Here is a 5,738-nt window from a genome sequence, read left to right on the forward strand (position 1 = left end):
TAACGTACGGCAACGCATCATGCGCATGGAACGCTTTACAGGGTACAAATGCATGGTTGTTGTTGTTGTTATCGTTCATCACTAATAAAAATGCTAAATTAACTTTAAATATGAGAAATAATTGAGGCAGACTTTCTTCCAAATATTAACTAGTCTAACTGAATTAATTCGCACGCTCATCGGTAAGTGTTCAAACACAAAAAATCCAATTATCAGTATAGTTGTATTGTATCCGATAAAGAAATGATCGCTTGCTTTGCCAACCCTATAGCTTTAATAAAACTTTTTCTCATTTACGTTATAGAAATCGCCAAATATTCCCTGTATTAAAGCTTCTCTGTATATAAAAAATAAATAATAATGAAAAATCGTTAGCATATTCGCAGCCCACAGAGCTTCAGAACTGATATGGAAGTTAGTGGCTTTACCTACCTCGATAAGTATGCGACGGCTAAAAGCATATACAAAATTTTTTTATTTATAGTTTGTAATTTATAAGCATTTACAAAGAAAGCTGTTCAGCCATTGTGATCAGCTGTGTCTAAATTGCATATATATCATATCTCTTTGTGTCCCTCTATAACTGTTATGTTCACATAAACCATCTGTTAATTATGATAGAGCCTAAAATATGGGACCATAATTAAATTAAATCTGTGTTAAACATTTCTATATTGCTTAATCTAACTTTGCATATATATATATATATATATATATGTAAGACGGCAATCCTGTTACGCTTTCAATGTCAAAAAGATAGAAACATCTCTAATGTATAATATATATGTACATATATACACATTCGGTCTAATATTTTCCAGTGTTACTAGTGGACAACTGCCTCTTTTGTCTTGAAGAATAGCACCGAAGGAAAATTAACACAGTTTAGGTTTTTCTGAACATAAGCCGCAAAAAACTTGAATTAAGTTCCGTTGTAATACACTATAGATGCATGGGCAGCTTGCTATTAGCTATGGCTAGTAAGTACGGCTTGTGGAGATATTTCTGCAATCAAACACGAATTACTGTCAGTGGGTTCTTTACTTTCTTCTAAAGAGATCAGCTAAAAGCGACCTGGAACATAACCACGTGTGTACCTTCTATGTTATCCATCAATATATAGGGCGTCCTTAAATGAACAAACGAATGGAAAGGACGCTTCTTTCGGTAAAGTGAGGATAATAAACTTTACACACAAAATTATATAAACAGAAATTAAATTTAGGAATTAGTTTGAAAGTCAATTTATAAGAACATCGGTCAACTCAGAGATGAATAACCGCTCTTGTGCTTAGATCATTAAATATACTACGATGAATAATTCTGTTTGGCAATGTACGAGACCATCATCAGAGGGTTAGATCCATTTTCACTCTAAAATTTATCTCACTTTTCCAATGAGCAAATTTTCGGGCAAAGTTACTAGCTGTGGCGGTTATCCAACGTGAGTTGGCTACATTGTAGAAGACTAAATTTCAAAGACCTTTTCTACAAGAGGCACTATCAAACTCTTAGTGTAGAAACAGTTATTTATTATAAATAGAACAGCACAATAGCAGTTATTGTGCGGTCAAGTTAAGCACCGAAAAACAGTACTTACTTTAAAAAAGCATGGTCGACCTTTTTACCCAGCTGAATTGTTCCTATTTCGATTAGGAAAACCAACATGTGTTCATCGCCAAAAGTCGATCAGTCTACTGAAACGTCACGTTCGATATCTCCACTGCGCATCTTCCCTAACGTGAAATTTTTCGTCTCATCGTGAGCTGAATTAAGGGTAATAAATATTGTAGAGCGCAGTTTAATCTCCAAACGTTGCTGCCGGTTCACATGTGGTTCTCTCAGAACGCAGGCGTTAGCGAAAAACGTGTTTCACAACAAACGATGTACAAAAAAGATTGAAGGTGTTTTCGTGTGATAGGGGTCTGCTAATAAAGAACAGATCTAAGATTAATATCGATCGAGAGTGGTCTTCGCTGTGTAACGTACTAAAAAGGAAAAGTCAACACGATCCTGTATCACTGTGGATGTATACAGATCTAGACTAGGATATTGCCCGGACTATTGTCAACCAACTGGGGTCCAGTATGCGACTCTTGATGTCATTCGTCATCGTTGGCCAATAAGCAAGCAATAAAAAAGATCTAAGTTTAGCCCACAATCGTCGTCTAGTATAAATATCGCTAACAAATCGCTCAAAATTGAGTATCTATATACTCTATATAGACATATATAGATACTATACTCTGTGTAGTACAACACTGTTGAAATGACAAAAAAGTCGTTGTGATCTTTAAAACGTGAAAATACTGGGCCCGTGTGTTAAAAAATTAGCAAAAGTCGTATTATCTGCTTGATTTTTCTATCTAGAGTTTAGGAAAGAATGGCACCACGTGGTATAAACTGTCTTTACACGTAAAGCTTTTCAGATACGCTACATTAAAACGTCCCAGTAAAAGCTGAAGTTACGTTCGCAGTACATTGCAAATACATGCCTATAGTAAAACTTGTAACGCTGAAGTTACGTTCGCAGTACATTGCAAATACATGCCTATAGTAAAACTTGTAACGCTGACAACTACCCGTCCGTTAATGTGGACCAAATCAGTAGCTACTTGGCAATTCGTCCTCGGCTACACTTGGAGATCGTGTACATACAATCGTAATTGGTATTAAAGTAGCGTACCCGTTTGAGTATCGATAGGCCTTTTAAGCAATCCTTAGCCAAAAGGACAAGTAAGCCAAAAAAAGAATTATTGACAAATGTTTGCTTAGAATGAAAACGCAGGGCCCGCTAATTTCCATCTTAATTATTACCGTACGTTGAATTGAAGCAAGTAAAATAACTTTCATCGTAGCAATCTTGGCTCCGGACGTAAAAATATTGTTCTCACTTCGTGAAACAGCTCGTAGACTGGTCGATTTACCCGTTGCAACAAGTGAAATTAACTACTCAAGTATTCAAAGTAATTGGCTTTATAATTTATCGAGCGTCTAAATCTATAAACGTATTTACATTAATTCGATGTTTGACTGGTTTCATTCGTCTAAAATATGTATTTCCGCTCATCTCAATAAAGCCGCCTTTATACTCAGTCGTAATTCCGTCCATTTTGGTCTTGAGCACCAATTTCCCGTTTGAGACCCCTAGACGACCGTCACACGCAGATCATCACCCGTCTAATCCTCGCAGAAGCGATTACCTAAATATTAAAATTTTAATTGTACGGGGTAAATGTTTTACCGAACCCAAACCAGTTGTTGCACATGATCAAAATGCGTGTAGATAGATGAACCACAGGTCGCTTAGTCGAATTTATTTAGGAAATTTCTCTCTATTATATTCTAGCCGAACAGAAATTTGCTCCGCCTTACTAAGTAAATGAAATCCAAACACTTAATGGAATGATTCAACCGAGCTTATTCCGTACACAATCTAACATCAACATGATGGGACCAGTAGTAGCTACATCGAATATTTTTAACCAATTAACAACGATGGCTTTCAACTCAATCGATCAAAGTTTACATCAAATTTTGTCCATCGTTTCCCTTACAATGTCACGTAAATGGAAACACTTGATCTTAGAATATACACTAAATACATATTAACTATTGAGAAAAGATTATTATGGGAACGACGATCAGATAAAATAGGCTCAGATAACTTCATAAATATTGCATTGGTCTAAACCATAATCTAACAGTTGTATAGTAATATCTAGTTAGTCTCTTTCTCCTTAACACGGTTATAGAATGTGTTCGGTTTCTTTCAAAAAAAAAAATCATGAAACTTCAACTTCGACACATATCGACGCAAAGTAATACCATCAGCCCACTATATTATATAGCAGTAAATAGATTAATCTATATTTTTTGCCTCAATTTCGTCCATGTCTTCGGGCTCTTCATGTATTATTGAAAACTTACTACAGTCGAACGAAAACACTATAAGTGGGACGGGCCCGAAGAAAGAACGACAGATTTTGTAACAGTACAGCTTAGACGACCGTGCGTGATCCAGTAGAGCTTTCGGACGATCCTTACGGCCTTATATTATAGAGAAACAGCATGTGGACAGGCGTATACACGAAAGTATCGCAATGATACAATACAAAGGTCTATGAAGATTTATCACACCTGGTCTTTTTAATGTCACCTACACGCGTACGTAGCTTATGTAGCATGCGAGTATCCAAGTACGCTATTCAGTGGAATCGTATCTTCGCGTTGAAACATAAAAACATCATCGCGGTTCGATGATAGAGCACAAATACAAGCTTAAACTGCGCCGGCTTTCGTCAGCAAAACGCCAAGAGAACATGACGTCATAAAGCCAATACGATACACCGTATTTTCTAACATTATTTGCAAGCTCGATTTTCGTTTCACACATTAAGAAGGTAAGTTTAACGATGTTTGAAGCGTCGAGCTCAATCGACGCCATCTTTGATGAACAATTATGCTCTTGTTGGGTCAAATCGAATAACAGGAGAGTGCGTTACACGTGTCTTTGTTTACACTATATATTTTTTTAAACTATTTTATTATTTATGTTTCAGTTAACGTTCTTCCATTAATCAAGTTCTCAAACAATAAACATGATTTCTTTTTTATTTACACTGGCGTTTAGCTAAATCTGCATGTACAACGGCGACTAAAGCTATGTCACAAAAACCATATGAGCAGAGAACGTCAATTTAGCTTCATTAACGCCATCATTACCGACATCTGCTGATAGCGTCGCGAACTTTATATTAATGGAGATCTACATTTTTAAGTCTAGGTAATAAAATAGATGTACATGTATCCGCTCCTTGCGGAGCTTCTACTGATAATAATATTGGATCCTGCGTGCCTTTTACTAGTGGGCTTTCTCCTTAAAGTAGCTCAGGGTTCGCTAAGTATATCACGAATAAACTGGAAAAATTCTGGTTATCCATTTAGTTATCAATTGGACAAAAGTGCATTCGATAGAAAAACATAGCCTTAAGCAATGTCTGCCAACTTTTTAAACATAAATACAGACAAAGGCAGCAACAGTGAATGAAAAGAAGCGACATAAACGTCGATTGTAGACAAAGAAAAAAGCCACTAAAAATATAGTATACGAATCAACTCATAGTTGTACATTGATTAACGTTATAAAGCACCCGTCTTAAAAAAAAATCTGGTTTAAGAGTTTTAGAGAAAACGATAAAGGAAAAAGTATTCTAATCACATATTTTCAATAACTGAATTTAATTTTCCCCCAGCAGCCTGTAAACAGAGTTGATTACCACAGCTGACCCACGAACAACATTGTCGTTTAAGTAGATCTTCTTTAGCTGGCCGATAATTAGGAGGACCGCAATCTTCCCGGTTTAAAGCAACAGTAAATTACAGTGTTGCCAAACTATAGCCAGCCATAAAGATATCAATACATATTTTTTTCTAAATCAGAAGTTCCTACAATTAATAGTTAATATTCGACATAGCTGGCGTGATATCTTTCTTATATTAAATATTAAAAATAGGTATTTGCGACTCAGTCATGATTTTCATAGAATATAATAGACGATGCGGCACATAGCAAGCGCGCGACGTTGCGTTTATACTGGACTGTTAATACGTCAGGTGCTTAGGCGGACAGTATTATCAGTAATTATTCACAAATCAGGCACGTTACAAAGTGCTAAAGATCTTTATATGGCATCCTATGTAACTAATATCCTGAAAATCTGAGCCGATGTTCTCCT

At 36.0% G+C, this 5,738-nt stretch overlaps 1 long non-coding RNA gene across 3 annotated transcripts; it reads right to left on the minus strand.

Annotated features, from left to right (window-relative positions):
- Positions 1-452: 452 nt before the first annotated feature.
- LOC147754526 (uncharacterized) lies at positions 453-5,032 on the minus strand. 3 transcript variants are annotated; one of them, XR_015317448.1, is made up of 4 exons: positions 3,931-5,025; positions 3,017-3,203; positions 1,601-1,925; positions 453-1,005 (listed from the first exon to the last, which is right to left on the minus strand). It is a non-coding gene; the product is annotated as an uncharacterized LOC147754526 (long non-coding RNA). The 3 variants fall into 3 exon arrangements; XR_015317449.1 differs by having other exon boundaries at positions 1,601-1,766; positions 3,931-4,841; XR_015317447.1 differs by having other exon boundaries at positions 1,601-3,203; positions 3,931-5,032.
- Between the last annotated feature and the right edge of the window lie 706 nt (positions 5,033-5,738).

This window comes from Varroa destructor, unplaced genomic scaffold (assembly GCF_002443255.2).
Source record: "Varroa destructor unplaced genomic scaffold, Vdes_3.0 BEIS01000007.1, whole genome shotgun sequence".
NCBI lineage: Eukaryota > Metazoa > Arthropoda > Arachnida > Mesostigmata > Varroidae > Varroa > Varroa destructor.